Source organism: Bufo gargarizans, chromosome 2, assembly GCF_014858855.1.
Source record: "Bufo gargarizans isolate SCDJY-AF-19 chromosome 2, ASM1485885v1, whole genome shotgun sequence".
Taxonomy (NCBI): domain Eukaryota; kingdom Metazoa; phylum Chordata; class Amphibia; order Anura; family Bufonidae; genus Bufo; species Bufo gargarizans.
The window spans coordinates 688,014,113-688,026,140 of NC_058081.1; positions in this window are offsets into that span (position 1 = coordinate 688,014,113).

Sequence of the window (12,028 nt, forward strand, 5' to 3'; positions counted from 1 at the left end):
TGACCTGATTCCGACTCAGCATGCATTTCACTTGCTTATGACAAACCTGAAGGGAAAATGCCCCAAGAACAAGCAGGAGCCTAGTGTCTGGTAATGTCTATGCGTTCCAGACTTCTGGCTGTAATAGACTGCAAAGGATTTGCAACCGAGTGTTAAAAAGTGAAAAATTGTATTTATGATTATTATTCTGTCCCATTACTTTTGGTCCCTTAACAAGTGGGAGGCACATATGCAAACTGTTGTAATTCCTACACCGTTCACCTGATTTGGATGTAAATACCCTCAAATTAAAGCTGACAGTCTGCAGATAAAGCTTATCTTGTTTGTTTCATTTCAAATGCATTGTGGTGGTGTATAGAGCCAAAAATGTTAGAATTGTGTCAACGTCCCAATATTTATGGACCTGGCTGTATATACCTGTTTCCACAAAATATTGAAAGAGGGTATTGATATACCGACTTCCAACAAATATGGATTGAGGCCTCCGATACACCGGCTTCCACCAAATATTGATTAAGGGGTTTGATATACCCGCTTCCAGCAAATACTCATTAAGGGGTTCTATATACCTATCTCCACAAAATACTGAAAGAGGGGATTGATATACCTGCTTCCACCAAATATAGATTGAGGCCTGCAATACACCGGCTTCCACAAAATATTAAGAGGTTAAGGGGTTTGATATACCAGCTTCCAGCAAATACTCATTAAGGGGTTCTATATACCTGTTTCCACAAAATACTGATAGAGAGGAATGATATACCGGCTTCCACCAAATATAGTTTGAGGCCTGTGATACCCCGGCTTTCACCAAATATTGATTAAGGGGTTTGATATACCAGATTCCAGCAAATACTCATTAAGGAGTTCTATATACCTGATTCCACAAAATACTGATAGAGTAGATTGATATACCAGCGTCCAACAAATAATGATTGAGGCCTACAATACACCGGCTTCAACCAAATATTGATTAAGGGGTCTGATATACCAGCTTTCAGCAAATACTCATTAATGGGTTCTATATACCTGTTTCCACAAAATACTGATAGAGAGCAATGATATACTTGCTTCCAACAAATATTGATTGAGGCATGCGATACACCAGCTTCCACCAACGATTGATTAAGGGGTTTTATATACCCGCTTCCACCAAATATTGATTAAGGGGTTTTATATACCGACTTCCACCAAATATTGATTGAGGCCTGCAATATACCTGCTTCCTCAAATACTGCTCTTCTATAGGGACTTTGTCACAGGGTTATTGTGAAAATGACAGACAGAGGAAGATGCAGGCCATTCCGCAGGGGTGGTAGGGGTTGGGCAGGTGCACCAGGCCGGAGCCTAAGTGGGAAGTTGCAGAAGGTGCATGCAATTACGTCAAATGACACACCAGAGTTGGTTGAGTGGCTCACTCAGCTTTCCGCTTCTGCACCCTCCTCATCCTCTGCATCTTCACCCTCCTCACTCTCTACTATGTGCACCCCCAGACACCACCCCCAAAGCCCCTCCACTCGAGTCAGAGGAATTATTTTCCTATCCATTCCCACACCTTACCGATGCACAGCCATTCTTGGCATTGTATCAGGAAGAGGAGGTAGCAATGGCCCCCACCCAGCGGTTTGACGACAGTACCCATATCAGCCCAAGGAGGCTGGTCCCCGCTGTTGCTGCCTACTCTGAGATCTCTAATCTCAGTGGTGGTGAAGGTGATGATGATGACATGTCGATGGATTTCACGTGGGGGCCCACAAGAGAGGAAGAGGAGGGGAGTTTAGAGGGAGAGACGGAGCAGCAGATAGGGGGTAGAAGTAGAAGCAGGCAGAACTCGCAATTAGGGATGAGCGAACTCGAACTGTATAGTTCGGGTTCGTACCGAATTTTGGGGTGTCCGTGACACGGACCCGAACCCGGACATTTTCGTAAAAGTCCGGGTTCGGGTTCGGTGTTCGTCGCTTTCTTGGCGCTTTTGTGACGCTTTCTTGGCGCTTTTTGAAAGGCTGGTTGGTCAAGCTATCACACCAAGTGCATTTAACCAGCAATAGTCTGTTCATTTTTTGGCCATATACTAAATCAGGGGCAAGCTGCGCCCGTCACCAAGTGCATTTAACCAGCAATAGTCTGTTCATTTTTTGGCCATATACTACATCAGGGGCAAGCTGCGCCCGTCACCAAGTGCATTTAACCCTCAGTAGTGTGGTTCGTCAAGCTGTGACACCAAGTGCATTTAACCAGCAATAGTCTGTTCATTTTTTGGCCATATACTACATCAGGGGCAAGCTGCGCCCGTCACCAAGTGCATTTAACCAGCAATAGTGTGGTTATTTTTTGGCCATATCCCAGTCTAATTCTGTCAGTAAATCCATACCGGTCACCCAGCGCCTAAATACTAGGCCTCAAATTTATATCCCGCTAAATCTCTCGTTACCGCTGTCCTGTTGTGGCTGGGAAAGTTATTTAGTGTCCGTCAAAGCACATTTCTTGTTCTGGGTTGAAATACAATTCCCAATTTAGCAATTTCATAAATTAGTGGTTTCTGCTATATCAGAGCTATTTGAAATCTATCCCTAAAAGGGTATATAATATTCAAGGTGCACATAGGGTCATTCAGAATAACTTCACACACACGCTACTGTGCATTTCCAAGTCCAATTCTGTTAGTAAATCCATACCGGTCACCCAGCGCCTAAATACTAGGCCTCAAATTTATATCCCGCTAAATCTCTCGTTACCGCTGTACTGTTGTGGCTGGGAAAGTTATTTAGTGTCCGTCAAAGCACATTTTTTGTTCTGGGTTGAAATACAATTCCCAATTTAGCAATTTCATAATTTAGTGGTTTCTGCTGTATCAGAGCTATTTGAAATCTATCCCTAAAAGGGTATATAATATTCAAGGTGCACATAGGGTCATTCAGAATAACTTCACACACACACTACTGTGCATTTCCAAGTCCAATTCTGTTAGTAAATCCATACCGGTCACCCAGCGCCTAAATACTAGGCCTCAAATTTATATCCCGCTGAATTTGAATACAATACATTGGGCCAAATAATATTTTTGTTGTTGTGGTGAACCATAACAATGAGGAAAACATCTAGTAAGGGACGCGGACGTGGACATGGTCGTGGTGGTGTTAGTGGACCCTCTGGTGCTGGGAGAGGACGTGGCCGTTCTGCCACAGCCACACGTCCTAGTGTACGAACTACCTCAGGTCCCAGTAGCCGCCAGAATTTACAGCGATATATGGTGGGGCCCAATGCCGTTCTAAGGATGGTAAGGCCTGAGCAGGTACAGGCATTAGTCAATTGGGTGGCCGACAGTGGATCCAGCACGTTCACATTATCTCCCACCCAGTCTTCTGCAGAAAGCGCACAGATGGCGCCTGAAAACCAACCCCATCAGTCTGTCACATCACCCCCATGCATACCAGAGAAACTGTCTCAGCCTCAAGTTATGCAGCAGTCTCTTATGCTGTTTGAAGACTCCGCTGGCAGGGTTTCCCAAGGGCATCCACCTAGCCCTTCCCCAGCGGTGAAAGACATAGAATGCACTGACGCACAACCACTTATGTTTCCTGATGATGAGGACATGGGAATACCACCTCAGCATGTCTCTGATGATGACGAAACACAGGTGCCAACTGCTGCGTCTTTCTGCAGTGTGCAGACTGAACAGGAGGTCAGGGATCAAGACGAAGACGATGGAAGACGATGCAGGGGACGATGAGGTCCTAGACCCCACATGGAATGAAGGTCGTGCCACTGACTTTCACAGTTCGGAGGAAGAGGCAGTGGTGAGACCGAGCCAACAGCGTAGCAAAAGAGGGAGCAGTGGGCAAAAGCAGAACACCCGCCGCCAAGAGACTCCGCCTGCTACTGACCGCCGCCATCTGGGACCGAGCACCCCAAAGGCAGCTTCAAGGAGTTCCCTGGCATGGCACTTCTTCAAACAATGTGCTGACGACAAGACCCGAGTGGTTTGCACGCTGTGCCATCAGAGCCTGAAGCGAGGCATTAACGTTCTGAACCTGAGCACAACCTGCATGACCAGGCACCTGCATGCAAAGCATGAACTGCAGTGGAGTAAACACCTTAAAACCAAGGAAGTCACTCAGGCTCCCCCTGCTACCTCTTCTGCTGCTGCCGCCTCGGCCTCTTCTGCTGCTGCCGCCTCGGCCTCTTCCTCCGCCTCTGGAGGAACGTTGGCACCTGCGGCCCAGCAAACAGGGGATGTACCACCAACACCACCACCACCACCTCCGTCACCAAGCGTCTCAACCATGTCACACGGCAGCGTTCAGCTCTCCATCTCACAAACATTTGAGAGAAAGCGTAAATTCCCACCTAGCCACCCTCGATCCCTGGCCCTGAATGCCAGCATTTCTAAACTACTGGCCTATGAAATGCTGTCATTTAGGCTGGTGGACACAGACAGCTTCAAACAGCTCATGTCGCTTGCTGTCCCACAGTATGTTGTTCCCAGCCGCCACTACTTCTCCAAGAGAGCCGTGCCTTCCCTGCACAACCAAGTATCCGATAAAATCAAGTGCGCACTGCGCAACGCCATCTGTAGCAAGGTCCACCTAACCACAGATACGTGGACCAGTAAGCACGGCCAGGGACGCTATATCTCCCTAACTGCACACTGGGTAAATGTAGTGGCAGCTGGGCCCCAGGCGGAGAGCTGTTTGGCGCACGTCCTTCCGCCGCCAAGGATCGCAGGGCAACATTCTTTGCCTCCTGTTGCCACCTCCTCCTTCTCGGCTTCCTCCTCCTCTTCTTCCACCTGCTCATCCAGTCAGCCACACACCTTCACCACCAACTTCAGCACAGCCCGGGGTAAACGTCAGCAGGCCATTCTGAAACTCATATGTTTGGGGGACAGGCCCCACACCGCACAGGAGTTGTGGCGGGGTATAGAACAACAGACCGACGAGTGGTTGCTGCCGGTGAGCCTCAAGCCCGGCCTGGTGGTGTGTGATAATGGGCGAAATCTCGTTGCAGCTCTGGGACTAGCCAATTTGACGCACATCCCTTGCTTGGCGCATGTGCTGAATTTGGTGGTGCAGAAGTTCATACACAACTACCCCGACATGTCAGAGCTGCTGCATAAAGTGCGGGCCGTCTGTTCGCGCTTCCGGCGTTCACATCCTGCTGCTGCTCGCCTGTCTGCGCTACAGTGTAACTTCGGCCTTCCCGCTCACCGCCTTATATGCGACGTGCCCACCAGGTGGAACTCCACCTTGCACATGCTGGACAGACTGTGCGAGCAGCAGCAGGCCATAGTGGAGTTTCAGCTGCAGCACGCACGGGTCAGTCGCACTACAGAACAGCACCACTTCACCACCAATGACTGGGCCTCTATGCGAGACCTGTGTGCCCTGTTGCGCTGTTTCGAGTACTCCACCAACATGGCCAGTGGCGATGACGCCGTTATCAGCGTTACAATACCACTTCTATGTCTCCTTGAGAAAACACTTAGGGCGATGATGGAAGAGGAGGTGGCCCAGGAGGAGGAGGAGGAGGAGGAGGAAGAGGGGTCATTTTTAGCACTTTCAGGCCAGTCTCTTCGAAGTGACTCAGAGGGAGGTTTTTGGCAACAGCAGAGGCCAGGTACAAATGTGGCCAGCCAGGGCCCACTACTGGAGGACGAGGAGGACGAGGATGAGGAGGAGGTGGAGGAGGATGAGGATGAAGCATGGTCACAGCGGGGTGGCACCCAACGCAGCTCGGGTCCATCACTGGTGCGTGGCTAGGGGGAAAGGCAGGACGATACGCCTCCCACAGAGGACAGCTTGTCCTTACCCCTGGGCAGCCTGGCACACATGAGCGACTACATGCTGCAGTGCCTGCGCAACGACAGCAGAGTTGCCCACATTTTAACCTGTGCGGACTACTGGGTTGCCACCCTGCTGGATCCACGCTACAAAGACAATGTGCCCACCTTACTTCCTGCACTGAAGCGTGATAGGAAGATGCGCGAGTACAAGCGCACGTTGGTAGACGCGCTACTGAGAGCATTCCCAAATGTCACAGGGGAACAAGTGGAAGCCCAAGGCCAAGGCAGAGGAGGAGCAAGAGGTCGCCAAGGCAGCTGTGTCAATGCCAGCTCCTCTGAGGGCAGGGTTAGCATGGCAGAGATGTGGAAAACTTTTGTCAACACGCCACAGCTAACTGCACCACCACCTGATACGCAACGTGTTAGCAGGAGGCAACATTTCACTAACATGGTGGAACAGTACATGTGCACACCCCTCCACGTACTGACTGATGGTTCGGCCCCATTCAACTTCTGGGTCTCTAAATTGTCCACGTGGCCAGAGCTAGCCTTTTATGCCTTGGAGGTGCTGGCCTGCCCGGCGGCCAGCGTTTTGTCTGAACGTGTATTCAGCACGGCAGGGGGCGTCATTACAGACAAACGCAGCCGCCTGTCTACAGCCAATGTGGACAAGCTGACGTTCATAAAAATGAACCAGGCATGGATCCCACAGGATCTGTCCGTCCCTTGTCCAGATTAGACATTAACTACCTCCCCTTAACCATATATTATTGGACTCCAGGGCACTTCTTCATTCAATCCTATTTTTATTTTCATTTTACCATTATATTGCGAGGCTACCCAAAGTTGAATGAACCTCTCCTCTGTCTGGGTGCCGGGGCCTAAATTTATGAAAATGGACTCTTACAGTGGTGGCTGACGTGAAGCCTGATTCTCTGCTATGACATGAAGACTGATTCTCTGCTGACATGAAGCCAGATTGTCTGTTACGGGACCTCTCTCCTCTGCCTGGGTTCTGGGCCTAAATTTATGAAAATGGACTCTTACAGTGGTGGATGACGTGAAGCCTGATTCTCTGCTATGACATGAAGACTGATTCTCTGCTGACATGAAGCCAGATTGTCTGTTACGGGACCTCTCTCCTCTGCCTGGGTGCTGGGCCTAAACTTATGAAAATGGACTCTTACAGTGGTGGCTGACGTGAAGCCTGATTCTCTGCTATGACATGAAGACTGATTCTCTGCTGACATGATGTCACGAGGGTGTCAAGAGCCACGCCTGACTCCGTTGTACCCGGGGTCAGGAGGTCGCAGCGGTTGGCTGCACGCTCTATGTCAGATAGGGAAGTTTCCTTATTGTAGCTTTCTGGGTTTGCTTTACAAACCCTTTTGGCTCACTCAGGGATCCGTAGCTCCTTCTCTCAGCTGTTCCTTGTCCAGCACTCCCAATGCTCCTTATATTCCCCTCTCACACTTCTCTGGTTGCCAGATATAGAGCTTCCTGCCTGGACATCTATTCTGACCCACTGGAGCTGTGTTGCTGCATTCTCTGAGTGTTGCCTTAGAACGCTACCCTCCGGATCCCTGTTGGACCTTTGTGGACAATTGTTGCCGTCCACCTGGGTGTTTGTGTTTGTCTGTGTTTGTCTGTCCTCTCCCTGGTGTTTCCCTCTTAGTGCAGTGGTGAGGACTAGCGATCCCACCGGCCCGTTCATTATCTAGGGCTCATTTCAGGGAAAGCCAGGGTTTAGGCACGTGATCGCCGCACGGGTGAGGAACCCGTCTAGGGACGTCAGGGCAGTCAGGTGCCAGCTGCAAGGTGAGTTAGGGGTCACCACCTTTCCCTCTCCCTTGGGCAGGGCTTTCCCTGTTTTCCTCCCCGTGCGTGTTGCCGGTCATTACATTATATCTGGCCCTTATTTTTGTGTAGGTAAAAAAAAAATAATAATAATAATTTTTTTACCTACTTAGAATCCAGTATGGATCAAATTGCTGCTCTGTCCGAACAATTTCATGGCCTGTCTTTGGAGGTGGCAGGATTGAAGGCGTCGGTCCTCCAGCAACAGCAGCAATTACAACAGACCGCAAGCCCAGCGGTTGCTACTGGTAACCAGGTTGTTGCGGAACCCAAGGTCCCTCTCCCTGACAGATTTTCTGGGGGAAGGGACAAGTTTTTGACTTTTCGTGAGGCCTGTAAACTATACTTTAAACTGCGTCCTTACTCCTCTGGTAATGAAGAACAGCGGGTGGGTGTTGTTATTTCCCTGCTGCAGGGGGACCCGCAGTCCTGGGCGTTCTCTTTACCTACTGATTCCCAGGCTCTTCGGTCAGTGGATGAGTTTTTCGGGGCCTTGGGTCTCATATATGACGACCCTGACCGAGTCGCACTGGCTGAATCAAAATTACGGAGACTCCTACAAGGAGAGCGGCCGGTAGAGGAGTATTGCTCTGACTTCCGTAGGTGGGCTACGGATACCCAATGGAACAACCCGGCTCTCAGGAGTCAGTTCTGCTCTGGGTTATCCGAAAGGGTTAAGGATGCGCTTGCATTGTATGAGACCCCCTTTTCCCTTGATGCAGTTATGTCCCTTTCTATCCGTATAGATAGACGCCTTAGGGACAGGTTGAAAAAACCGGAGCCATTGGTAACCCCTCCCAAGCAGCAGTTAGTCTGTACGGACTTAGACGAGCCTATGCAGCTAGGAGGAACTACTCGTCAGGTCCGTCCTCCTGAGGTTCGCCGTAGGCGTGGGGTTTTTTTTTTTTGTGGGGAGAGGGGTCATTTCATTAATGTCTGTCCTTCTTTCCTCAGAAACAAAAAAACGTCGGAAAACTACTAACCCCAGGCTGTGTGGAGGATGTCAGCCGGGGGGTATACGTTTCCTCCATACGTACATCGCAATTTGTGTTGCCAGCGGTTATTGTTTTTGGTGATAAGACAGAGACTATTTCTTTCTTTCTAGACAGTGGAGCAGGGGTAAATTTGATAGATTCCCATTTTGCCCGCACTATGGGTTTGTCTCTCTGTACACTACAGAGACCTATTCCCATATTTGCTATAGATTCTGCTCCTCTGTCTCAGAGAAACCTCACCCACATCGTTCATAATTTACACCTTCGGGTAGGGGACCACCATAACGAGATGCTCTCATGTTTTGTTCTGGAGGGGCTTCCCGCTCCGGTAGTGCTGGGTCTTTTCTGGTTGGTAGCGCACAATCCAGTGGTGGATTGGCAGGCCAGGGAGATATTGGAGTGGAGTGAGCCATGCAGAGAAAATTGCTTAAATAGCAATTGCTTAGTCGCCTCCATAACTACCCTACCTACATTTGTTTCGGACTTTGAGGACGTTTTTTCTGAAAAGGGTTGTCAGAAGTTACCACCTCATCGTCCTTATGATTGCCCGGTTAACCTTATTCCCGGCGCAAAATTACCCAAGACCAGGTTATATAATCTTTCAGGTCCAGAGAGACAAGCCATGAAGGATTATATCTCCGAGAGTTTGGCTAAGGGACACATCAGACCCTCTTCTTCATCCGTGGCTGCAGGGTTTTTCTTTGTTAAAAAGAAAGATGGGGGCCTGCGTCCTTGCCTAGATTTTCGTGAATTAAATCGGATAACCATCCGAGACCCATACCCTCTTCCTCTCATTCCTGACCTGTTTAACCAGATTGCGGGTGCTAGGTGGTTCTCCAAACTCGATCTTAGGGGGGCCTACAATCTGATTCGTATTAAAGAGGGGGATGAGTGGAAAACAGCTTTTAACACCCCTGAGGGGCATTATGAAAGTCTAGTTATGCCTTTCGGCCTGACCAATGCTCCTGCCGTCTTTCAACATTTCGTTAATTACATTTTTAGTCATCTAATCGGCAGGTTTGTGGTAATATACCTAGATGATATCTTAATTTATTCGTCTGATCTGAGAACACATGAGGAGCATGTCAGACAAGTACTACAGGTCCTACGGACGAATGAATTATATGCTAAAATTGAAAAATGTGTTTTTGCCGTTCAGGAGATACAATTCCTAGGTTATTATTTATCTGCGTCAGGTTTCCGTATGGATCCTAGGAAGGTCCAGGCAATTTTGGATTGGGATCTTCCTGAGAACCTCAAAGCACTACAACGGTTCTTGGGCTTCGCGAATTTCTATAGGAAATTCATTAAAAATTATTCGGTGATCGTAAAACCCCTTACTGACATGACTAGGAAGGGGACTGATTTTTCTAAATGGTCTGACGCCGCTAAAGTTGCTTTTTCCTCTCTAAAAGAGAGGTTTACCTCAGCACCTGTACTAGTCCAACCTGATGTCTCTCAGCCTTTTATTGTTGAAGTCGATGCATCAGAGGTGGGAGTGGGGGCTGTACTGTCTCAGGGTCCGTCTCCTGGCAAATGGCGTCCTTGTGCTTTCTTTTCTAAAAAACTATCTGCAGCAGAACAGAACTACGATATTGGCAATAGGGAACTGTTAGCTATTAAACTTGCGTTTGAGGAGTGGCGTCACTTTTTAGAGGGGGCAGTCCACCCCGTCACTGTGTTTATGGACCACAAAAATCTGCTGTACCTCGAATCAGCTAAGCGTCTCACCCCTAGACAGGCTAGGTGGTCGCTATTTTTTACCAGGTTTAACTTTGTGATTACCTATCGTCCTGGGGTAAAGAATACCAAGGCTGATGCACTATCTCGTTGTTTCCCTGGAGGGGGTAATGTGAGTGATCCGGTACCCATTCTACAAAGAGGAGTGGTTGTCTCTGCGGTACACTCTGCTTTGGAGGGGAAGGTGTTAGAGGCCCAGGGGGACGCCCCGGTGTCTTGCCCCTCAGAGAAATTGTTTGTACCGTTGAACCTACGTCTCAAATTATTAAAGGAACATCATAATTCGGCACTTGCTGGGCACCCGGGTAGAAAAGCAACCTTAGAGCTATTGTCTCGTCGTTTTTGGTGGCCAAGGTTGCGTCAGGATGTATTGGATTTTGTGTCTTCTTGTTCTACCTGTGCGCGCGCAAAAGTTTCACATACACGTCCTGCAGGGTCTCTATTACCACTCGTCATTCCCAATAGACCATGGACACATCTGTCTATGGATTTTATCACTGACTTACCTTTGTCTGCGGGTAAAACAGTGATTTTGGTAGTAGTGGACAGGTTTAGCAAAATGGCACACTTTATTGCGTTACCCGCACTACCTAATGCTAAAACTCTTGCTCAGGTATTCGTCAGTGAGATCGTGAAGCTTCACGGGGTCCCCTCCGATGTTGTTTCGGATCGGGGAACCCAGTTTATTTCTAAATTTTGGAAAGCTTTTTGTTCCCGTTTGGGGGTTCACTTGTCCTTTTCCTCAGCTTTCCATCCTCAGTCGAATGGACAGACTGAGCGTACCAACCAAAACCTGGAGACATATCTAAGATGTTTTGTGTCTGAAAACCAAGAGTTGTGGTCGTCATATTTACCGTTAGCTGAGTTTGCCATAAATAATCGCCGACAGGAATCCACTGGCAAGTCACCATTTCTTGGTGCATATGGTTTTCATCCCCAATTCTGTACTTTCAAAGAGGGGGGGTCTTCTGGGGTTCCCGAAGAGGAACGGTTTTCGTCATCTCTTTCATCAGTATGGCAGAAGGTGCAAGCTAACTTGAAAAATATGGGAGGTAAATACAAATGCATGGCTGATAAGAGACGGTCGCCAGGTCCGGACCTAGGAGTGAATGACTATGTGTGGTTGTCTACTAGGAATATCAAGTTGAAGGTTCCCTCTTGGAAACTGGGTCCTAGGTTTATTGGTCCTTACAAGATTGTAGCCATCATCAACCCCGTGGCTTTTCGCCTGGAGTTACCTCAGACTTTTAAAATCCATAATGTCTTTCATAAGTCGTTACTCAAAAAATATGTTCCACCTCTAGAACCGTCACCGCTGCCACCCCCTCCTGTTGTCGTGGATAGTAGTGTGGAATTTCAGATATCCAAAATTGTTAATTCTCGTCGGGTCCGCCGCTCTCTCCAATATCTGGTGCACTGGAGAGGTTACGGTCCCGAGGAAAGAATGTGGGTTCCTGCGTCTGAGGTAAACGCCGACAGGCTAGTTCAGATTTTTCATGCCTCTCATCCTGAGAGACCTGGTCCTGAGTGTCCGGAGGCCCCTCGTAGAGAGGGGGGTACTGTCACGAGGGTGTCAAGAGCCACGCCTGACTCCGTTGTACCCGGGGTCAGGAGGTCGCAGCGGTTGGCTGCACGCTCTATGTCAGATAGGGAA